This window comes from Chelonia mydas, chromosome 3 (assembly GCF_015237465.2).
Source record: "Chelonia mydas isolate rCheMyd1 chromosome 3, rCheMyd1.pri.v2, whole genome shotgun sequence".
Classification (NCBI taxonomy): Eukaryota; Metazoa; Chordata; order Testudines; family Cheloniidae; genus Chelonia; species Chelonia mydas.
In genome coordinates this window covers 99,354,893-99,379,799 of record NC_057851.1, presented here as the reverse complement: position 1 = coordinate 99,379,799, position 24,907 = coordinate 99,354,893, and the positions used below count along the sequence as shown (strand labels likewise).

Genomic DNA, 24,907 nt, shown 5'->3' with positions numbered 1-24,907 from the left:
TTTTTTGCCTCCTTAATTAAATAAGTGGTTAAACAGTGTATTTTATACCTGTGTATAATCTCTATTACATACCTGCTTATGTACAAGAAATTTACATTCATGATATGGATTTTTTTTCTCCAAACCAGTTCAACCCATTTCCACCCCCCTGAGCAACGTAGTTATACTGCCATAAGTTTGTAATGTAGACCGGGGCTAAGTCTTGCTGAGTGCTAGAGCTGGATGAATTGCTCAAACCTTGACAAATATTTTTTGTGAATACTTGTTTGCTTTTCAGTTCCATAATGTTATTTACCCCTTGTTTTTCCACTTCTTCACGAACACTTCTGTGAGTAGGCTTTTATTTGCATTTATTTTATTTTTTTCATATTCATATTATTATTATTTATTTTGTTTATTTGTATTGCAGTTGCATCTAAAAGTCCCTGTCAGGATCAGAACTCTACTGTGTTAGGTGCTGTACAAACACAGAACTAAAAGATGATCCCTGCCCCAAGAGCTTACAGTCTAAGTACAATCTTCACACAAATAGCCATATTCATATGTGAAGAAGGGGACTCAGGGGGAAATACAGGTATGTGCTATTTAACCCGAAGAGCGCTAATCCTGTTTGTACAATTTCAGACATCTAATCAGGCAGCAGAAACAATAACATGTGACTTGGGGAGAGGGCAACCACGCACCATGAATAATAGCAATGACTGGCTTGTGAACAACCCATAGAAATGCGTTTGCATAAAATGTTCAAACCATTAGAAACAATGAATATTTATGCCAATGTAAAAGTCTGATTGTGGGTAGTTTGTGAATTTAAAAATAGGTTACACTTGGCAGATGATGTATTGGCTAAGAATAGCTACTGCATACATAGGTTTTAAACCCAAGGAAGAGGTAAATGGATAATTTTACTGCCAGGGCTCTGTCTGTAGGTGGTACAAAAATATGAATTGAAGGGCAAAAGAAAAAGAATGGTAGAAATTCAATGTTTCTTTAGCACACTAAATATTTTCTGTAATTTCAGTTCCCTCCATTGTGGCTGCCAAGCACCCTGCATCTGAGTGTGTAGGTTGGCAGGGTATCTGCATTGTAGAGAAACTGAACATGCTTGCACACCCTCCCTGTCTCTTCCCTGTCCCTCCACCCTGATGTGGAGGTAGGCTTCAGGAGCTCACTTTCACAGTGCATGACAGTTGAAGAATCTCTTCCGTGACTTTTCCTATATCTTCAGCCTTTCTGCACACCAGCTCCACTGCCATAGAAAGCCATAAATGGGTGGGGCCACACTTTATAAGTATCTAGGAAAAATGAAATTAATAGTTACAGCGTCCATCTAAATATTACACTGTGGGAATCAGAGAACCACTGCCGTGAGTACAGGACCTATGAGCTTCTCTCTATAGCATGGTACAGATTAGGTTATGACTCCCAAAATAGGCCGTCAATGTAATTTATCTTCATGTTAACCACTGAAAGTGTATACATCTGTTGGCCACTGCTGATCATGGTATGTTATTGTCCTGATTTAAATATGCTGATTAAATTTTTGTACTTGATTGTAACTCATTCATTAGTAGTATGTGATGTATCAAGCAGCAGAGATCTGGCCTCTTTGTGTCACTCAAGATAATACACTGGAACCAGAATGGGGTCATAAGTGGCCAGCAGCCTGTGGTGCACAAAGCTGGCAGTGGTGGCTCCTTCCACCCCTTTCTCTGGAGTAAATAATATGCCAGGAGAGGAACAAAGCATGTAAGGGGTTTGGCAGAGCACAGTTCTACTGTAACTAGCCTCTGCTGGCCAAGGGTCCACTATAGACTCTGTGCTAGTGGTATGAGTGATAAGAGCAGCCCCTGAATTTCTGTAACTTGCCACAGCTGGCTACTGACCATCAGGATCAGGGAGCTGTAACCAGCTGCCTGATGACCCCTTCTTCCTCTTTTTGGTAGAGATCTTTGTGGAGCTCATCTGCCACAGAGAATCTGGCCCTGTGTCTCTTTCTGTCTGAAAGCTCCACTACAGAACTCAGCTAAGAGAGATTCATAGATTTTTAAGGCCAGAAGGGACCATTATGATTATGTAGTCTGATCTGCACAGCACAAAGCATATAATCTGCCCTAGATGAGAAGAGATGGAACCCACTGATCTCAAGTTTACCTAAATTCCACACAAAGAAAAAGAGCTGATCAGAGAAGGAAGCCCACATTTTCAAATTTTAGGTTTTAAAATAAAAGAAAATTAACATACACAAACTTTTCATGCAATATTGTACATGTCCATGATTTTAGGATATTGTAATTACCATAAGGATATTTGACAATGTATCTGCCTTTCCTTAACTGTTCCTTTGCACACTTTTAAATGCTTACTGTTTTCTTATTTCTCAGCACACATATATTTCAACTTCAATGTTAAATAGCAACCTTAACCTAAAACTAGAAAAAAAAATCTAGTTTGTCTGATAATTAGCTGGTATTTCAGTTCATAACACAAGTATACATAGATATGGGTTGAATTATCTAGCTAGACTAGATGGCACTTGAATAAGGCAAATAATAATTTAATCTTTCATTTTGCTAAAGTACTAACTTGTAGACCTTTTGAAAGAATGTAATTTGCTTTCTAAAATGTCTATCACATTTTCAGTTTACTGTGGTTTATGCACCACTATCACCTTTTCTTAGCTAAAGCACTCACTGCTCACTACAATGGGGATTAGCTTTATTCACATTTTCCATCAGTTTTTCTTTCTACTTTAGAAATTATTTTAAGCAGTTTTAAAATGCAGCTTGTTGTAAACCCACTCTAAAAAAAATTATATTTTAGGCCGGTGGTGACCCAGCTAGGCTAGGCTATGGTAACTGTAAGGAGAGGCAGAGGCAAACCAAGACAAAAGGGATACTTTTAATTGTTTAGAACTTTAGAAGGGAAACCCCAAAATTGTACCAGGAGCATAAATAGAACATTACCAAAGACTTACTACTTATAATAATAAACTATAGGTTACCAACTCATTAACATTTGTGAGCTTGTTCATGCTGTGCATTTACTATCAAATGCAGTGTTATTAACAAGAACAAAAGAGATTACTCTACAATATACTGTATTGCTTCAGAGAAGAATCAATTTTTTGTCTCTTTGGCTGTAAATCCAGCTCCACTCTTGCTGTCCTGTTCTTTACTTCTCTTTGGCTTGAAGTGCTCCTTAGATTGGGTGTTCTTGTGACTGTACCTCTTTGCACTGAGTTTATCCACAAGTGGGGTTTCTTCACCTACTGAGCCCTCACTTGTCCATTAGGCACCTTTGAACTGTATTCCAGCAATAGATTTCAAAGAGTCATTCTCTCTGTTCACACACTGTAGGTCCTTTGTGGGTGGACATCTCCGTTACTGTTTTCGGGATCTGTTTTCATCTCACACCACTTTTTGAACAATTCCCTTTTTCACCTATTTCCTTTCAGTTTTCTTTTCCCTTGCTCTCTCTCCGGTATGCCTGTAGATTTAATTTCCCGCTATTTTCCTTCTTGGAGTGCCTGCTCATATACCGATGCCTGTTCTTTTTTTCTGCTTCTCCTTTCCAATTTTCCTTCTTTCCTCCTTCTCACTTCCCAGTCCCCTACTTTTATTCTCCTGTTCTTCTTCTAGCTTATCCCCTCACCACATACCAAAGCTCTAGTTTATCCACTAGCTCAGCATCTAGCCTCTTCTTGTCTAACAGCTTTTTCCAACTGCCCCTTCGGGTGGATTCAGAGCCCACACCCCCAACTCAAGCTGCCCTCTGGTTGGCAGTCTCTCTCCCTAGGACAGCATTCTGTGTTGCTGCATCGCAACTGCAGCAGGTGCTGGTGCCAGTGTGAGGCTAACTGTGCTCCATTCTGAGAAGTGTTCAGAACCGGAGATTATTATTTAATACATTTATTTATTAATTTGACTAGTCATACAAGGGTTTGTGATAGTTATATAAAAAGGGCCAGATTTTCAACTGGTTTAATTCTCTATGGCTCCACTGAAATCTATGTTCATTGGCTGAAGCCAAAGGAGCCATGTTGAGTTATACTAGCTGACCATCATGCTGAAAAACTAAAAAGAGAGAGTGATTTAAAATGGTCTAGGCCACATTTATCCCTGGTGTAACCCTACTGACTTCAGTGGATTTACACTGAGGATGAATCTGTCCCATTGTAAATCAGTTAACAACTAGATAGTACAGTTTAATTACAACATGGAAAAAATACAACCAAGTGTAATAAGTAATTATTATATTAAGAGTAGGCTGAGAAAGCGGACTCTGGATTCCATTGATTTGGTACACAGGTAATATAATTGCAGGTTTCATAAATACTGGTGATTACAGTCTCCCTTTGGTATCTCTACTGTAGCTCTCTTACAACATGGAATGAGGAGGATATCCCTGTAATCTGGAAAGAGTTTTATTCACTATTGTGCCTAGGAATGGAATGGAACGTTCATTAGTTTACGAGAGATGGTCAGGATGAAATTAAAGACATAACTGGCAGTCTCTACAATTGACAAAAGATGGAGCTTGTCATGTCAGTCTCATGATAGCCACAGCTGATTTGCCTCAGTGCAGCAATGGAAAATATGCAAGTTGGCAGGGTGACTGATTAATTTACCCCCTGGGAATGCTTAAGCAGCCAGTCTGAATTGTCCTGTAATTAAAGCCATCCAGACAATGTAAATAATTGTCTTATAAACTTTCTGCTTTGGAAACTTTCTACAGCTATTTGTTCATTGGTCTGACTTTGTATTTACCAACTTGCCAAATGCACTGGAAGCTCATTAAGTTTTAGTACCTGTTAAGGACTTTCTGTTCCCGTTCCCCTTGTCCTCACATGTAGCATTCCTGGCTGAAGTCTGCAAGTATAACAGTGCTAACTATTCATAGCTGAGGTCTGTATCCACAGCATCAGCAAAGCAGGGAGGGCAGCAGTCTTAGGACCTGATTTTTCAGAAGTCTATGCACTCACAACTTGAAATGAAATCAAATGAGAGCTGAAGATGTTTAGCACTGCTGAAAAAAATCAAGCTCTTAACCCTTTGGAGTTGGATTTGTATATATTATAGGTGGGGCTGGTAGCACTGCTATTGAGGTTGCCCGATACTTCCATTATAAGATCACATTCCTATCTAAATCCCCACTATCTGGACCAACTTTTCTCCAGTTGTGCCCTTTCAATACACATGAATGGAGCTGTAGGTCTAAACTCTTTTGGGCCTTGGACTCCTTCCAGCCAAAATTTGGATATACAGATCAACGCACAGTGGGGCATTGATGCCTGGGGCTCCTGGGTGCTACTACATTACAAATAAATAAATGAAGTAAATAAATTATTAATGCTTAATCCGTCAGTGCATGAAGTAATCTTGAGGGGCCTGCATATCCTCAGCTCTCCTAAGAAATTTTCTTGTAGATCTGTCTGAGCCTGATGGGCTTCTACCAAGGTAAAAGGACTGGAAAGTTCTCGTTATATGCTCCACGATATCATTACTGTAGTAAAAAGACTGAGTTTGAAAAGTGGGGGAGGTGGGGGTGGTTTATAATTGCATACCAGCTGAGCAACGGGGGACAGCAGAGCAGCACACAGCAGGAGTTTGCCTGGGAGTTCTCCTGGAGTGAGCCCAGTGAGGCTTACATCTTGCCAACTTCTCTGAGGAAGCTCATAGTAGGAAGGTGATATGGAAGGGGGGGGGGGTTCAGCTATTGTGACCTGCACTGGATGTGCCATGTTTGTCTTTCTTCCACAGGACAGAAGCGACTTTGTCTGTACAAAGTGCAAGCTGGTCTCCATATTGGAAGAGAAGATTGAAGGTTTGGAGCAACAGATAACAACCCTGCGATGCGTACGAGAAACTGAGGATTTTCTGGACAAAAGTCAGGATATGCTTCTACGGGCACAAAGCTCTAAAAATTTAGAGCAGGTTGCACAGCGGAGCCAAGAGGCCAGTGAAGAGGCTTGGCAACATGTGACCTCCAGAAGAAGAAGGGGGGATGTCCGGGTTTCAGCAACGCAGACACAGGTAACTAACCGCTTTCATGTTCTCTCCACAGGTACTAATGCAGAGAGTGGACCAGATGATACGTCTGAGGGAAGGGAGCAGAAGGAGACTCCGCTGGTTGGAAGGCATGAGATGCACTGTCCTGAGATGGGGGGTTCCACGACCACCACTCGCAAGAGAAGGAGGCGGGTGGTGGTGATCAGGGACTCTCTCCTCCGGGGGACTGAGTCATCTATCTGCCGCCCTGACCGGGAAAACTGAGAAGTCTGCTGCTTGCCAGGGGCTAAGATTCGTGATGTGACGGAGAGACTGCCGAGACTCATCAAGCCCTCGGATCGCTACCCCTTCCTTCTTCTCCACGTGGGCACCAATGATACTGCCAAGAATGACCTTGAGCGGATCACTGCGGACTACGTGGCTCTGGGAAGAAGGATAAAGGAGTTTGAGGCGCAAGTGGTGTTCTCGTCCATCCTCCCCGTGGAAGGAAAAGGACGGGGCAGGGACCGTCGGATCGTGGAAGTCAACGAATGGCTACACAGGTGGTGTCGGAGAGAAGGCTTTGGATTCTTTGACCATGGGATGGTGTTCCATGAAGGAGCAGTGCTGGGCAGAGACGGGCTCCATCTTACGAAGAGAGGGAAGAGCATCTTTGCGAGCAGGCTGGCTAACCTAGTGAGGAGGGCTTTAATCTAGGTTCACCGGGGGAAGGAGACCAAAGCCCTGAGGTAAGTGGGAAAGCGGGATACCGGGAGGAAACACAGGCAGGAACGTCTGTGAGGGACGGGCTCCTGCCTCATACTGAGAAGGAGGGGCGATCAGCAGGTTATCTCAAGTGCTTATATACAAATGCACAAAGCCTTGGAAACAAGCAGGGTGAATTGGAGGTCCTGGTGATGTCAAGGAATTATGACGTGATTGGAATAACAGAGACTTGGTGGGATAACTCACATGACTGGAGTACTGTCATGGATGGTTATAAACTGTTCAGGAAGGACAGGCAGGGCAGAAAAGTTGGTGGAGTAGCACTGTTTGTAAGGGAGCAGTATGACTGCTCAGAGCTCCGGTACGAAACTGCAGAAAAACCTGAGTGTCTATGGATTAAGTTTAGAAGTCATGGAGCAGGTCCTCAAAGAATCAATCCTGAAGCACTTACATGAGAGGAAAGTGATCAGGAACAGTCAGCATGGATTCACCAAGGGAAGGTCATGCCTGACTAATCTAATCGCCTTTTATGATGAGATTACTGGTTCTGTGGATGAAGGGAAAGCAGTGGATGTATTGTTTCTTGACTTTAGCAAAGCTTTTGACACGGTCTCCCACAGTATTCTTGTCAGCAAGTTAAGGAAGTATGGGCTGGATGAATGCACTATAAGGTGGGTAGAAAGTTGGCTAGATTGTCGGGCTCAACGGGTAGTGATCAATGGCTCCATGTCTAGTTGGCAGCCGGTGTCAAGTGGAGTGCCCCAGGGGTCGGTCCTGGGGCCGGTTTTGTTCAATATCTTCATAAATGATCTGGAGGATGGTGTGGATTGCACTCTCAGCAAATTTGCGGATGATACTAAACTGGGAGGAGTGGTAGATACCCTGGAGGGCAGGGATAGGATTCAGAGGGACCTAGACAAATTGGAGGATTGGGCCAAAAGAAACCTGATGCGGTTCAATAAGGATAAGTGCAGGGTCCTGCACTTAGGACGGAAGAACCCAATGCACAGCTACAGACTAGGGACCGAATGGCTAGGCAGCAGTTCTGCGGAAAAGGACCTAGGGGTTACAGTGGACGAGAAGCTGGATATGAGTCAGCAGTGTGCCCTTGTTGCCAAGAAGGCCAATGGCATTTTGGGATGTATAAGTAGGGGCATAGCGAGCAGATCGAGGGACGTGATCGTTCCCCTCTATTTGACATTGGTGAGGCCTCATCTGGAGTACTGTGTCCAGTTTTGGGCCCCACACTACAAGAAGGACGTGGATAAATTGGAGAGAGTCCAGCGAAGGGCAACAAAAATGATTAGGGGTCTGGAACACATGACTTATGAGGAGAGGCTGAGGGAACTGGGGTTGTTTAGTCTGCAGAAGAGAAGACTGAGGGGGGATTTGATAGCTGCTTTCAACTACCTGAGAGGTGGTTCCAGAGAGGATGGTTCTAGACTATTCTCAGTGGTAGAAGAGGACAGGACAAGGAGTAATGGTCTCAAGTTGCAGTGGGGGAGGTTTAGATTGGATATTAGGAAAAACTTTTTCACTAGGAGGGTGGTGAAACACTGGAATGCGTTGCCTAGGGAGGTGGTGGAATCTCCTTCCTTGGAGGTTTTTAAGGTCAGGCTTGACAAAGCCTTGGCTGGGATGATTTGATTGGGGATTGGTCCTGCTTTGAGCAGGGGGTTGGACTGGATGACCTCCTGAGGTCCCTTCCAACCCTGATATTCTATGATTCTGTATAAAATAATGAATGACGAATGAATATTTATTATAGAAGATGCTGGTAGCCCTGCCTATTATTAAAGTTGCCTGACATTTCCCATTTCAGCTGCTTATAGCTTTGCCAAACTTTAACCATTTGGGCTGAAATTTTCCATGCTGGATGTCTGCTTCGAGCTGATATATATAATTTCAGCCAAAACCATCCAGTCTCTTCTAAGAGTGGCTACAAAAAAATACATTCTTTCGGCCATGTTGAAAAGCTCTACTCCAAGCTTTGGAGCATGGACCTGAAATTTGGCAAGGGCATGGCCTCTATGTCAGGGATGTGCCTTCTGCTATCCTCATGAAAATCCACCCAAATTTGGCCAGGTTATAAGCCTTTGAAAAATTGCACGAGAGACGTCTTAGATTTTAGCAGTTAAATTCCGTGATGATTCTGTCCATACTGAACATGTTGTGGGGTATGCGAGATCTGGGTTTTGGCCCCCAGGGCCGGCTCTACAGTTTTTGCCGCCCCAAGCAGTGAAAAAACCGCAGCCGGCAAAGGGAAGAAGCTGCCGCCGAATTGCCGCCGTGCCGGGCAGAACAGAGAAGCTGCTGCCGAATTGCCGTCGCGGGCGGAGGAACTGCCGCCCCTTTCTAACTGCCGCCCCAAGCACCTGCTTGGAACGCTGGTGCCTGGAGTTGGCCCTGTTGGCACCTGAACTAACAGCAGGAGCCTCTCTCTCCTGTGCTTTCAATGACCTCCCTACTGGGCCAAGGCAGCGTGGAAGAAGAAGCTGCCTGGTTTTTTTAATGCAGAGGGCACACAATCTGGGCCTGCTGCGGGCGAGGGTGGGAGTAGATTACAACAAGGAGCCTAGAATGAAGAGACTGGGATTGGGGGCTAGTAGAGGGAGCAAGGGAAACTGGGACTGGGAATTAGGGTGTGTGGAGACTGGGACAGGAAGACCAGATGGGTGAGGTTAGAACTTGCTGGCCAAGAAGATGGGGATGAGAAGCCTGAGGAATAGAGTCTGAGACTGATTAGCTGTGAACAGTACTGGGATGAGGAGCCAAGGATGGGGAAGAGGCAGAACTGGGATAAGGACAGGTTGCAGGGCATGGCTAAGAAGGGGTCAAACTTTGGGGTGAACAGGCAGAAGAGTGAGCACCGTCCCTTCCATCCCTGCCTTTGCCACACAGTTCCTGAGTGGTGCTTGGCAAGTCACTTAAGCCACACTTTTCACACCTGGTCACTAACTGTATGTTCATCATTTCCTGGATGTCTGACCTGGGACCCTGAATACTCACAAGAGCTGTGCTTTGAGCAGATAAAGTGCCATAAATGGTAAGGATTGTGAAAAATCAGGTACTAGGCATCTCAAATCGGGCACCAAAAATTAGTGGATACATTTTACCTTAATCTCTCTGCGCCTCAGTTCCCAACTGTATAGGGGTGTTGTAAAATTAAATTTATTAATTGTAGTAAAGCACCCAAGTGCTATAGTCATGCCTCCCATAGAAAAGCCCAAGAGGACAGTAATAATTCTGTCATCAGTGCAGGGATTGAAGAGTGCATATTTGATAAGGCCTGGGACCACACGTTGGACAGTGAGGGTAAAATGAAATCTTTAATAGTTGCTTATTAAGTGAACACCATCCATCCCATGCACTGAATGAAGCAGGCTTCCTCCTGTGGAAAAAAATGGTATGTCAGCATGTAATTGAAGACTGCACCATAATACATGTGCACTAGAGGGCTGAATTAATATTGTACCAACAGCCTTAATGCTGGAATGTCTTAACTTTTGGTGCTTGATTATGCAACAAGTTGTGTGTGTGTGTGTGCGTGCACGCGCACACTATAAATACTAGAGACAGGTCAGAAACAACCGAACTTTGGAGGGTTTGGAATCTGAATCCAGACCTGGATCTGCGTTTCGCAGCTGACTCCTATCTCTGTGACAGGCTGAACCAAACCCCTATATTGAAACACATTCACAGTCTGTGTTAGTGAGAATTTAGATCTGAATATGAATCCCCCTAAGTGCTGAAGCATTACTTTGGCCTGCAGGTTGTCTGTGGAGTGTTTCAGAAAGTCACTGACTGACAGCCTGAAGACTGAAGTCTTCTATTTATCCACAGAAATGGTACAAAAGAGTCAATGGCTATTTCCTCATGTGTGCTGGTAGGGAACCTTGTTCCCTAGTCCTGTATGTCAGTCTGACTGACAGTTGGCATCTAACAGAAAAATGAGTCAGTGAAAGGTGAGAGTCCTAGATATTTCTTAGTTGGAATCTTCTTGAGTTTTGAGCAAATGTGGGAGCTTTTAAGAAGTTTGGAATGTCCTAGATTTCAATAAAAAGGATTTATTATAATGCTACAGAGAGGCTCTTATGCTTAGAATACCAATGAAACATAAACTGAGGGTGAAATTCAGCCCTATGCAGAGGGCCAGCTGGTGTAAATCAGCTTAACTCCACTGAAGTCAGTTTTGAGGGTTGGCTGTTTGCTTTAAAAATCCACCGTACTTTCCCCCCAGTCTTCCTGTGTTGGAGGTTAGAATTGCTCTGCTGATTCTCTCAGGGCTTTCCTTTAAAAACACATCTGCTGAAGGTGAACGATCATGTGAATAGAAAAGGAGTACTTGTGGCACCTTAGAGACTAACCAATTTATTTGAGTATAAGCTTTCGTGAGCTACAGCTCACTTCATTGGATGTGAACTGTAGCTCACAAAAGCTTATGCTCAAATAAATTGGTTAGTCTCTAAGGTGCCACAAGTACTCCTTTTCTTTTTGCGAATACAGACTAACACGGCTGCTACTCTGAAACCTATCATGTGAATGTTACATGTTTGCTTTTGAAGGCTATAGAACCTAAGGATGTGTATTTATTGTAAGTGAATTCTGTAAGTGAAGGGTTAATCAAAGCAAGGGTGATACAGGTGGCAATCTAGGCCACCGTAGTTCTATGCAGAAGTGGGGGCAGATGATAGCCTGGGGTACTTATATGGACTCCAAATTAAAGAAAGCCACCTCAGAGTTAGAGAAAAGAGGAGGCCTTCCCCCATGCAGCCATCCCAGAAGAAACTCAGATTTTGCTTCCAGATCTTTCCTGCTGATAACCAGATGTGATGGATGTCTGCCCGAGGCTCCACAAAGCCCCATACAAACACTAGAGTCCAGATCCTCAAAGGTATTTCAGGGGGAGTTAGGTGCCTAAATACTTTGAGTATCTGGGCCTAAGTGATTAAATCTAGGGTGGCCAAAGTTGCATTAACATTTTCGTTGTAGCTGTATTGTCAATATAAATGAAAGAGTCAGAGTTTAGCCAAAGGGTTTCTTTGCCTCCATAATGTTGCTTAGTGCCTCTGTGGAAAAAACAAACAAACATGATGTCAAAAGTGCAGTCTCCCTCTGCTGTGTTGGAGGAATGCTCCCTGATTGCTAGAATAGCACCTTCATGGCTGACCAAAGAGCCTGCGAAAGCTCATCTGATTTCTGGTTTCTTTAGGGAGTGGTGGAATCTTGCCGACTTCTATAGAAACAGTCAAACCACATAACCTGAAAACAATGCAGGACGATAAATCTAGTAAGAGTCATTCACCCCTTTTGATGCATGGAGCCATAAGCTCTGTACTGAGTAGCTCTCTGCTAAATTTTCCCCAGAGAGAAAGAGATCATATTTCTGGGTACTTCTTTTTCCTTGTTTTTTCAACTGTCTTGCTATCCTGTTTTGAAATTATAGCCTCTATTGCTTTCTGTTCACGGACACCTAATGAGCCAATAATGCAATTACTATTACTCACATTCCTCCTTTGGCACAATGTTAGCCTTTTTTTGTTTGTTTGTTTTTGTTTCTTGTCTGTCAGGGAAAATAAATCTTTGACTACAAATGAGGTATTTTTTTTAAGAAGGAAGGGGAATTCGCTGGAGCCAGCTCTTCCTGCTTCTCTAGAAGCTTAGCATATCAGAGATTCTGGTGACAGAGACAACCTTTGTTTAATGGAAGAATATTATGTTGAATAGTGCATGAAAACTATTTTCTCTTCATAAACACAGCAGGGACTCATCCTGTAACTCCTAAGGATTTCATATCTGCAAACAAACCAAAACACTGGGCCTGATTCACCACTGTCTTACTCCAGTTTTATGCCAGTTTGAAACAAAACTAAAATCAGAAGAGTTACATGAGCATATAACTGAAGTAATTCAGTAGTGATTCAAACCCACCAAATACCTTAATGCAGCATTCACTGCTATATAAACTGGTCTCGTCACATTTAGAGATTTTAAGTGTTTCTGAAAACACTGGTTTTCATCGTGGTTTCTTAACTTAAAATATACTTTTAGTTGTCAGAAAAGCAAAAGTAGAGATGAGCCAGAACTGGAATATACAGTTATCTGAATATCTGAACTTTCCCAGTAGGTCCATTACAGAAATAAGGGATAGCTTCAAAAATTAAATCCATCTCAAAACCAATAATGTATAGGTCCTAGAATCTAATCTTCTGAATGTTATGTTCTGGGGAAGAAAAACAAAATCTTAAAACAATCTCTCTACACAGTACCTTCCACTGTTCTGAAAAAGAATTTAGAGTTCAAGAAAGGTGTTGACTTGACAACCCTAGAAACTGCCATCCTCTATTAATCCAACAGAATATGTACAAAAGCAGTGCAAGTTTCACCTACAGTCACATGCCATTATATTTCAAATCTAACTTGGAAGGATCACTTTAGAGCTCAAGAGGGGAGTTTGTTCTCTTTACTGCTATTATTCAGTCTGGACTTTCTTGTCTAAGGCTGCCATTGAAGACAGTAATTTTTGTGAGGTAAGCCCCTGATCATTATTTGCAAATGGACTGAGACCACCAACTCAGGCACCTGCTTTAGGAAGACCTCTGTTATAAACCTACCCCAATATACATTATACTGCGAGTCTGATAATTGTGCTATAACTATATATTGCATTATTATTTTATTATTGGTTTGTTACTACTACCCAGTACAAGTGTAATGCTGTATAAAACACAGAAGAAAACAGAATCCAGTATTGCCAATCTCAGACATTCAAAAATGAGATAATTTTAAAATCATGAGATTTCAAAAGGTTTTTTTAATTGCTTTCTGGATTTTGAGTCTTTCAGATTCATGCTTTCAACTTTTTCTTTGCAATCACGAGGTTTTGAAACTCATTGTTTTCTTTTAAATGAAAGATGAGATTCTCACATAATTGCATGACCAAAGAAGCTGAGGCTTTAAAAAAAGAAAAGACCAGCTATTATCAGACTGGCAATAAGATCACAAAAGTTGGCAATAATGGAGCCATGCCCCAAGGAGCTAACATCTATGTTAAACACAAAGGACCAAATTCTGTTGTCAGCTATAGTGGTGTAAGTGTGGAATAGCACACTTACAGATTTCCACCACTGTGGGAGCAGAAATGGGCCAGCTCTGAACCTAGTATTATACTTGAAGACATTAGATTGATACATTTTTAATTTTCTGAAGAAACTAAAAATGTGTGTGTGGGGGGGTGTAAATAATTTTTTGCAAACATTTTATTTTGAAAAAAAAAATTTTTTTAATTAATAAAAATTTGATTGAAAAATTGACCAACGATATTATATATACAAACATAAAGGGCCTGATAGTGACTTTAAGCCACTGGCTGATGTAGATGCTCCAGAATACTGGGACTGGAGTGGATGGGTTATTACACAAAGTAAAACTATTTCCCCATGTTTATTCCTCCCCCGCCCCTGCCCCGCTGTTCCTCAGATGTTCTTGTCAACTGCTGGAAATGGCCCACCTTGATTATCACTACAAAAGGTCCTCCCCGCCCCCCATCTCTCCTGCTGGTAATAGCTCACCTTACCTGATCACTCTCGTTACAGTGTGTATGGTAACACCCGCTGTTTCATGTTCTCTGTGTATATAAATCTCCCCACTGTATTTTCCACTGGATGCATCCGATGAAGTGAGCTGTAGCTCACAAAAGCTTATGCTCAAATAAATTTGTTAGTCTCTAAGGTGCCACAAGTCCTCCTTTTCTTTTTGCGGATACAGACTAACACGGCTGCTACTCTGAAACCAGAATACATTGTGTCCAACTCAGTACTTAGACCTTTGAAAGAATGCAGCATTGGTTATTCTTTACTGGCTGGTGCAAGAGAGGATGGATGCTCCTCCCAGTCTCCTTTGGGAAGGCTAGTACTGGTGAGGCACAATCCTTCTTATGCTTACAGAATTCAAGAATAAATATGGTGAATAGTTTCTATGCAGGGGTGAAGAAAGTGAAGACTTCTGGTGTCTTTTCCTTTCACCCTTTTCTGTGCAGGGCTAGGCACAATTTAGCCCAAAATATGCATGATACACAGGTTGATGGTTGGGCCCTCATGCAGTCAATGGTTTTATAAGTATGGTATATAGGTACACATGAGCCACTGACTGCATGAAAATGAACACATAACCACAGGGGCACTGGAACAATGTGTACAGTGGGGGTGCTGAGAGCCATTGAATCAAACTGCAAACCCTGTATATGATGGAAACCACTTCAAGCCAGGGGGTGTGACAGCACCCCCAGCACCTCTAGTTCCAACACCTATGCATAACCATTACTAGCAACAGACCCTGCAGTTTTCTGTCAAACACACACAGAGGAAGAAGCGTCACAAAAGTAGGGCGTGGCAGGAAAGAAAGGGCGGAAAAGTGAGAGTGTGGGAAGGAAACAAAAGAGGTGAGCAGAAAGGAAAACTAGGAAGAGCATCATCATCATCATCATGTTCCCATTATGCCTCTGGCATTTAGCACAGTGATGAAGCTCCTCCACTCCTGTCTGTTTCTGGCAAATCTTTCAATGGTTCCCCAGCTGTGCCCCAAGTTTTTCAGCTCGGCTTCCACAGCTCTTCACCATGTTGTTTTTGGGCAGCCTCATTTTCACTTGCCTTCAGGTGTCCATCTTGCATAGTCAGGGGAAAAAGGAGTAAGAAGAAATGTGAGCAGAGATGTAAGTTATTTAGAAATCCCAGAGGTTGTTTGTCCTTAGCTGTAAGTGCTGAAAACATCTATTGAATGAGATGTGGAGAATCAGGTAAGGTATATCCCAGTGTCCCACAAGCAAGGAACACAAGCAGCAGTAGGTATGCTTTAATAAAGTCCCCTTGGCTCCTACAAATTATGGTGATTTTCCCCCCAGAGTTATCACTTAATCACTGGCTGCAGAGCTACTTCCTTTGCATGCTAGCCTATATTTATCTACCCTCTAAAACTAAGCTCATTAGATCATCAAAAGTGTAATACATCTCCCTTGATCTGCCAGTTCATGCTAGTTTTCCAGCATGATTAGAGGGCACCACATTCAGTGGTGCTCCTAACTTCAGTATGTTTGCTTTTTTGGGTGTTTTTTTAAGGATATACTTCAATCAGATTACATAAATCAGATTACCATTAGAAAATGGAACAGCCTTTTATGGTCCAGCCTGCAGCTAAACTTGTTCTTTCATTTATGGTTATTTAAAGCTGCAATTATTTAGTCAACGCAAGTCATAAAGCCTTTACCTCATTCCTTTTTTATTTTTGTTTTGTTTTCTAAGGAAAAATTAAACATTTTCAGTCTCGGCGGGAAATCAAAATTACAGAACCAAACCAAAAAAAATGAGATAGAATCAACGTCTATTAAGGGAACACATGCAACAGACCTGACTGCTGTGTGATGCTGGAACTAAACATGCCACTCGCTCTTGATTGAAATTGTGTTATTATAGTGCTGTTTGCCTCATGTAGGGTGGGAGAAGAGCTTGAGAATAAGCTCTTATAATAGCATGGACTTCTATGGCAGAGCTGAACTGTGAATTACTTTCTCAAGTTATACAAAAATGAGCCCATGGAACATTTCACACTACAGTTATAAATATAAAAAGGATAGGGAAGACATGGCATTGCATTTTGGCCAGTATATGCAAGTATTATTTTTCATTCCTACAAGTCAACTGAAAATGCATAAACACTAGATGCGGGTCCAGTGATATTTCCTTGTGACCTGGCTGGTTCAATATGTTTGTTAGTCTAGCTAGAAAGATTAAGGGGGAACTGCCAAGATACTTGCTGATTGGCTGCTTTTCTGGAAGCATTGACCCATAACTAGAGATGGCATTGAGTCAGAGCTAGGTATTCAGTGCTCATGGAGACATAAGTTAAATGTGGGCTGTAAAGTCTATGCTCTTCAAAGCCAGCTGGAAATATGCGAAGTGAGATTAATACCAAGGTATAGCAACAATGTGGATCCTCCTATGTAAGATAAACAATGTAATTGGGTTAAGGGTGCTGTTGGATTGGAAACTGAAAGAACACTATGATCCCAGTGCAGTTTTATTGATTCTGTGAGGAGTTGCTTCCTGTCTTGGTTTACAGGAATTACAGTAATATTATGTAACTACTTTATACTTGTGTTACATTTTCAATCTGCAGTTAAAATATTAGACACATAAAAAACAGATTAGGGTTATTGTGAGATCTGGGAAGGAGCATTGTCCAATGGCTAAAACACAGGATTGGGAGTCTGGAAATCAGCCCTTTGTTCATAACTATCTGATTGCTAATGTGTGACCTTGAGCAAGTCACTTAATTTCTCTGTGCCTCTGTTTGAACCTCTTATTGGCAATCTCTGTCATGTGGGAGAACGGAGGCTGCTGTGGAAGGGGTGGTGATTCATCCTGTGGCTTCCACCTAGGGAGCACATCTTTGAAATCTGCTTCGCACTCCATGAGATGAAGCTTCCTGTGAGACGTGCTGAATCAGCATGTTTCACAGTTTCCCGTGGCCACTTTTTAGGCAAAATGGAATTTTGTAGGTGGCTTGTTTGGGTACATCCCCACTCCAGGTACTGCTGCAATGGACCCACAACCTGGGTTATGCCACCTTCCACTAATGCAACTGAGGAAATGCATTGGCAGAGAGATTATTACCTCAGTGTGCTGTGATGAGATACTTCTGCACTTGCAGCTCAAAACTTCACTGTCTCCTCCCTCCCCTCCCACCACCTGCCTCAAGTCTTGTCCAGTTACTGTCCTGTATCACTCCCAACATTGGTTCAAAGGTTTCTCCCTCTCACTGAATGTCTGTGTTTTGGATTATTTTGCCCCAGACATAGTAGCCCCCATTTTTCTATACTGAGTGCTAGTGTGTAATTTTCACATACGTTGTATTATTTGCTGATGATTGTAGCTTCTCTCAAATTAGTATAAGCTGTTAATTTCCCTAACATGCAATTTACTTCCTCTTCTAGATATTAAACAAGTCAGGAATGTTAAACAAGGGCCTGTAATGTGTGTTGTCACACTCATATGAAAGGAATTCTAGAAGGGCACTGTTACTTTTGAAAGGTTTTTGAGCTTTAAGGCCCAGATCCAATAAATAACTTAAGCGTATACTTACCTTTATGCATTTGAATAGCCCCTGACTGAAATAGGACCACCCATATGCTTAAAGTTAAGCACAGGTTTTTTAGTGCTTTTTTAGATGAGTACCTTGGGCCCTGATCCAAAGCCCATTAAAAACCAGTGAGACTTTTCCCATTAATTTCAATGGGCTTTGGATCAGACCCTCGGTGAGCATCCCACATGTTTGGATGCTTATTCAGTTCTGATTGGTCTTGTGGAAATTTTATGCTCTGATTATGTGTGTTTTAATGTTTACCCAAAGCTCTGGATAGGTGCTTTTTAAGAAAAATGAATAAATACATATAAATATGGGGGCCCACCTTTCCTTCTGTGATGCAGGGCCAGACTCATGACACACACATCTTGTGCTTGGTGTCACACTGTGCATCTATTACCCTACAGACCAATGTGCTTGCCAGCTGTTGCAAAAGTAGAATCAGGAGAGTTGTTCTTATGTTGCCATGGAAATATTATTATTTGTGGCGCGCCTTGCGTGGCGAAGCTGAGAAACAGCGTCATGTATGAAAACTTTATGAGGTCACCACATAGACATCAGTCCTTCTTGAATGAAGAAAAGCTTGAAAATAGCTTGTTGGGTGTGGTCTTTTTTCAAACAAGTCGATAACAAACTCAGGAGGTTTGTGCTGGAAAGGGAGCTTGTCAACTTTAGCGTGCACAGGATTCTGAAGGTAGTTACAGGGTAAGGAGAGAGTATTAGAAATGGTAATACAGCCTCCAAATAGTAACACTACTGTCAGACAGGTGTGGAAATGGTAACTGCATTTTCCCCAGCTGATCAGCTTTGGGCCAGGAATTGTCTCTTAATCTCCACTGCAGCTAGGAGGTGTAGTTCCCAGCTCAGTAGAGATACATCTTCTAAAAACAGTAGTGTGGCTCTGGGCTAGTTACTCAAGTACCTAAGGGTCTCAGATGAGATTGCACTAAAGGAGCTAGCCTGAGCCACCACCTTGATGTCGTCACCATATGGCTACTTCGTGTGCATTAGTTCTACCAGAGGCGGCGCTAACGTGTGTACATCTACTTCAGCAGGGAATTACACCTCCCAGCTGCAGCAAAAATGCACTCTTAGCTATGTCTGTGCAGTACTCAGCACAATGGGGTCCCTCGTCCAGAGAGAATCCTTTGGGCATACCATAATATAAATGTTGACTACTACACAGGAGTAACTCTATGTGTGGGAATAACCGTTTACAGGCCTGTGCCCCAAGTACTGGTAGCATTAGCTAAATGGCAAGACTTTAACTTCAGAGTTCCAAAACCTTTCCTTTTTGCCTGTTTCCTCATCCTTAACAACAATTCATTTTGTACATTTCCCTTTGGCCAAGCTTTTTTCTTATGTGCTTTTGACAGAGACTATTTACAAGATGGGTGGATACTCCTGGCTTCTTAAAAGAGGCTCACGGGCTGTGTGTGGGGAGCCTGACGCCAGATATTGAAACCTTAGTTGCAGGTCTTCCTTTTTACTTTGAATAAACAATGGAAATCCATTATTTACAGACTGCATTGTAAACAACTGTGGCTGAAACGTACTCTTACTGGGAGTCTGGCATCATAAACCCAACAAGAGAAGAAGGAAAGGCCAACCCATTGAGGGAAATAGGACTGAAGACATTTTAAAACAATCAGCAAACACTCAGTGGTTCCATTTATGCAGAACATAAACAAGTAAGTAAAACTGAAGATACCTGTGATGAAATCCTGGCCCTGCTGAAGTCAATGGGAGCTTTGCCATTGACTTTAATGGGACCAGGATTATACTCCTTGCCGTTCATTTTATGATCTAAAGTAAACCTCAAAAAATGGCAATTATCTGATGCTGTGACTGGCTAACATACAAGGTGTTCATTTTCTAGAATGACCCGGTACATGTGGTAATAAGGGAAAATAACATTTTAAAGCTTTATTTAAAAAAAAAATCTTATACTAACATTAATGACGGTGGCAATGAACATTTGTTGGGGTCACTGGCATTTGCTGGCTATGCCTCTGACCTGAGGTCATCAGCTCCCCTCAGCTGGTCATCAATGTTTTGCACTTTGACTGTTACTGTAGCCTGAAGTTTACATTTTATTAAATGTTACTTAGGGAAATCCTTGGTATCTGTAAAATTTTCCAAGCAGCATCCCCTCGGATTGTCTCCTTTATTGCCTCTTATGCACTGACAGAGCTCCCCAATAAAATCCACAAAGCCACTGCACCATCCTCTCCTTCAAACTCCCCTTTGTCGTGGTGCCTACAAAGCACTCGGTAAACAGGTGGGGCTCAAAAAAAAAATCCATGTGCACTTTTTTGGGATAAAAAACTGAGCATTTCATGAAAAGTTTTGGCTTTCTGGAGAAAGTTTAGCTTTTTCATCAGAAATAAAGAGAACAGTATCAGCAGTTTAAAGAAGGTCTGAAACTGAGTTCCTTTTTTTTTTTCAGAATTTTTACAGCCTTGTGTTTATGGAGTGGGTTTATAAGTAGCTGCCTTTTACATGTGTGTAGCATTGAACCAGCTCCCTAGCCTGTAGGTCGGAAGGATGGAGAACATGGAGCTGTGGGAGTGGAAGATCTCCTTTGCTATGCAGAAGTGGGGAAAGCTGCCTGTGTATCTGTAGAGATTGGTCCCATCCCAATGTTGTTATAGTGACAGACCTTTCTGAATATTAAGTGCTTGCTGCTGCGGCCCAAGAGAATCATTTCACAAGGCACAGGATAAATTATCTTTCTTATATATTAACATTTGTGCAGGACAATGGCTAGCTAGTATAAATTTAGAAAGATAGGGTGGGTAAGGTAATATCTTTTATTGAACTAACTTCTGTTGGTGAGAGAGACAAACTTAGGTGAAGTGGCCCATTAATGTGTTAATAACTTATGATAAACAATTTGTTCCATCTTGTATTTAGCTGTGAAGAACTTCTTCAGACCTGAAAAGGAGCTCTGAGTAGCTCAATAGCTTGTCTCTTTCACCAAAAGAAGCTAGTCCAATAAAAGATATTTCCTCACCCGCCTTGTCTCTCTAATTTCAGATACCTGTGATGCATGCCTGATGGCTAATGATATTGTTGTCAGAAGCTGTGTTGGATGGATCTGGGCCAAGTGCATTTCCTCCTCGTCATAGTTTAACATGCAAAGCAGAGGTACGTAAATGAGTCTTTGTGTCATTGCTACTCATGAAATCACACTTTTGCTCTCATTGGTAACCCTTTTTAATACTTTTTTCTGAGTTTGGTATAACACTAAGGGTTTTTTTCCACTGAAAAATAGTTTTTTGTCTTTTATGAAAAATGTTACAAACTGTTTGTATCGTGCAAAATAGTCCCATTTTACATCCAAATGGAAAAAAAATTCTAATTGAAATTCAATATTTTTGCTTTTCAGGTGTTGGGGTTTTTTGGGGGGGGGAGGAGGGGGGGTTTGGTCCCTCTCCTCATTCCCTCATCCCATTGCTTTTCCAGTGGAAAAAATGGGGAGAAACAAAACAGATAGGAGAAAAAAACTGAAAACTGATTTTTGTTTCATTTTGATTAGAATCAAACCCAATCAAAATGAACTTTTTCCATTTAGGACATAAGCAAAATGAAAATTTTCATTTCAAATTGAATGCAAATGAAAAATTTTGTCTTGATGAAAATTTGAAAAGATCAGTGAAAAATTGTGAACAAACTGAAAATTGTATTGTTTTCTCCTAAATTTCTTGCAGAAGTGAATTGCCATCTTTCAATCAGCCCTTCATATGATACTACAAAGAACTGGACCCAGTTCTAATGTCCTTACTCAGCTAAAGCATCCATTGACTTTGATGGGAATCTTGGCTCAGTAAGGACTATGGCACAAATTTAGGACTATGGCACTTATGTACCTTTGAGGATCTCGGGCTACAGAATTGGGTTTTTAATAAATGCCTATATTGTATCTTACACAAAATTCTTTCCAGTATAATGAGAGACTTAGTCTAAGAGTTTCAAAGGAGTCTATGTGAGTTACATACCCATTTCCCCCAGAAATTCAAAGGCTTCTTTTGTAACGTGTTTCTTGTAAACAGTGACTATATACTTAGCAGGGTTTTAAAAAACTCAAATATTGATTACACAGTTACAACTTTTGCACTATATTCATCTCTGGAGTAAATTCTATTATATTCAGTGGGTTTGCACCAAGGTTAAATCTGGCCCAGTGTTGTTCACCCAGAATAAGCTCTCCAGCAGAAGATAAATTTTGCTGTATTTATAGAAGATAAAACTAATAAAGTCATAGATTCAGAGAATCTTGAAATGGTTAGGTCATTTAATCCATCTCTATAATAATGCACAAGTCATATATTTTTAACAGTTCTAGTAACTAACCAGTGGAACAATCCACCATGGGTCCATGACAGGTAATTTTTAAATCAAGATTGGATGTTCTTCTAAAAGATATGCTGTAGGAATTGTTCGGGGGGGAGTTCCATGGCCTGTGTTATGCAGGAGGTCAGATAGATGATCACTATAGTACCTTATGGCCTTAGAATCTATGGAATCTAGGAAAGATTGTTCCCTACGGTATATTCTCCAGTACTTTGTGAAGACAAATTTCAAATATCTCAAGTGATAAGCTCTCCACCACTTACCCTGGGTATCTGATCTATGATCTAACAGACTATAGAAAGCTTTTGTTATTACTCAGCCTCTTTTTTCCTTTACTTAACTTTATGTCATTACTCCTAGCTAGGCAGCAGCACCCAAGCAATTCTTCTCCCTCCTTTCTGTTGTTACCCTTCATTTACTTTGTAACGGGTTGTGACCCCATATTGCTAAGCCATTTAGCCAAATAGTACATATTTAGTTCTTTTAAATTTACCTCATGTCACATAAATAGAAAAAAAAAGCCATCTAAAAACAATCGGGGAAAGTATTAGTTCAAACTTCTCCCCTTGCTCTTCAATAGTTCAATTAATGCTTGTCTCCTGTGGCCTGTTTAATAACTATACTCCCCTGAACCTTATTCTGATTACATTTACACTAAATCCATGTAAGTGACAAGAGAGGAGGCCCATCCTGTATCCACAGCAAACTCCTTCACAAACTCAGTTACTGCTTTCATTTGCACATTCTCCACCCACACACACACACAGTGACCTCTGTTATGTACCTAATGCTTAAGATCTAATTTCACTTTTGTTTTTTAAAGATTGACTTAAAGGGAAGGGAGAATCATGCAAAATACTGAACACAGAGAGAAAAGGAAATGGATTAGAGACTGCAACTGCTGCCAACAAAGTTAGAGCACTCGACTTGAAGGGCTTATTAACAGTAAGTCAAGCTCAGGTCCCTTACTCCAAGTTAAAAGATAACATGGTTTGGTATGCATACAACTTTACTGTCCAAGAGAGTCAAAGTATAGAGGTGGCTGCATTAGAATCAGAGATCACATAAAAAGATAAGTGATAAGGATAAATAAGGAAAAAAAGATAAGGGAATTTCATGAGTCATCCAGTACTGAATCTAATCCTCAAATGCAGCCATCTCTAAACTTTGACCCACCTGGATAGTAAAATCGCTGCCCATGGCAGAACACATTAATAGTGATTCTACATAAGCCCTGCAAGGTCATTGTTGCTGGCAGCTGCCATCTATAGTCTTAGGATATATTTCCTTATGCATACCATTTTGCAAGTTGCTCCCTGCAAGACACTTACAAACCCCAGATGTTTGCCCTAAATAATCTTTCCTAATGGAAATAATATGAAGTACTGATGACTGGAAGTCAATGAGGCTACACTACTTCTGCCTCAGCAAGGAGTAGGCCATTTATGAATCTCTCCTCAGAGTGTTTTTTTTTTAAAAAATACTGAAAATAGCCAGATAGGGGTCATGCTGATGAAGAAGAGCTTCAGGTTGCTATGGAAATGCAAATGTAATTGGTCTCATGAAATGTGATTAAGAAAAGTTTTAACTGGTTATAAAAATATGATTATTTTTCACTGTTGTATCAGTAATTAACTTTTAGATGCCATGGATTATGCAAAACGTCCCCAAATGTTTAATTATGAGAAAATACAGGATACTGATAATCCTTGGTCATTTGAGAAGTGTGCATTTCATACCTTAAAACCTTCCTCTGAATGTTTGCAAGCTTTGAGTTTCATTATTCTAGTACACAACAGCAGCCTTTCATGCATTTTTTTTTTTGCTCTGTGTCACATGGTTAGCTGGCCCTTTAAAGGGGGTTGGGACTCAGCCTCACCTAAGCGAGATTTAGCCCACCTTCCTGCTGGGAGATAGACAAGTGGCCTGTGGCCAATTGGAGGAGATTCCAGGGAAAGTAGACTGGGAGTCAATGCTCCAGAAAGACTGAGAAACCAGGAGGAAAGGGTACAGGATTAGGTCCAGGCTGAGCCCACAGGAAGAAACTTTGGGAAGGACAGAGAGCAGTTTGTGTTTCCAGCCCAATTGTTTAGGGTCCCGGGGCTGGAAACCTGTGGTAGAGAGTGGGCTCAGGGTCCCTCAGGTTACCTCTGTCTCTCAGGCAGCATCAACTGTTGACTAAATGTAAGAATGGTCAGACTGCAACTGACCTTGAAGTCTGTTTAGTTTGGTATCTTGATTTCTGAGAATCTCTCTTTTGACCGCCTAGAATTGAAACACACAGAACACCCCCTCTTAGTAGCCTGCACGATTGCTCAATGCACTGTGTTGTCAGGTATTTCTCTTCGTTATCATTTGCTCCAGCAGAGTCCATTATATGCCAAGTGTTGGTGAAATCCTGGTCCCACTGAAGGCAGTGGGAGTACTTGCTCTACAAAGCTTGCAATCTCTGTAGACGACCAAACAGATAAAGACTAAGGGAAGTAAAAAATATTTTCAAATGTAAGTTTATTTGTGGTCAAATGTGTGGGTGAGTCAAAAGTTGGAATGGTAGCAAACACAGGAGAAGAAACTTCACTGTTAAGTGATCTAGAGAGCGGAACAGAGCAAGCTAGCAATGAAGAGAGGCTTGGAAGTAATAACCTGAAAGTCCCAGAGGTTTGGTGAGCAAACAAACCTCAGAAACACTAACAAATAAA

At 41.6% G+C, this 24,907-nt stretch overlaps 2 long non-coding RNA genes across 2 annotated transcripts in view; one reads left to right on the top strand and one right to left on the bottom strand.

The window, feature by feature from the left end:
• Positions 1–209: 209 nt before the first annotated feature.
• Positions 210–24,907, bottom strand: part of LOC119565787 — a 58,202-nt gene continuing 33,504 nt past the window's right edge. Inside the window, exon 3 of the long non-coding RNA XR_005224712.2 lies at positions 210–1,295. This is a non-coding gene — a long non-coding RNA (uncharacterized LOC119565787). The remainder of the gene's footprint in view (positions 1,296–24,907) is intronic.
• On the top strand, positions 19,151–23,706 carry LOC122465055. Its single transcript, XR_006289606.1, has 3 exons — positions 19,151–19,543; positions 20,892–21,002; positions 23,032–23,706. It is a non-coding gene; the product is annotated as an uncharacterized LOC122465055 (long non-coding RNA).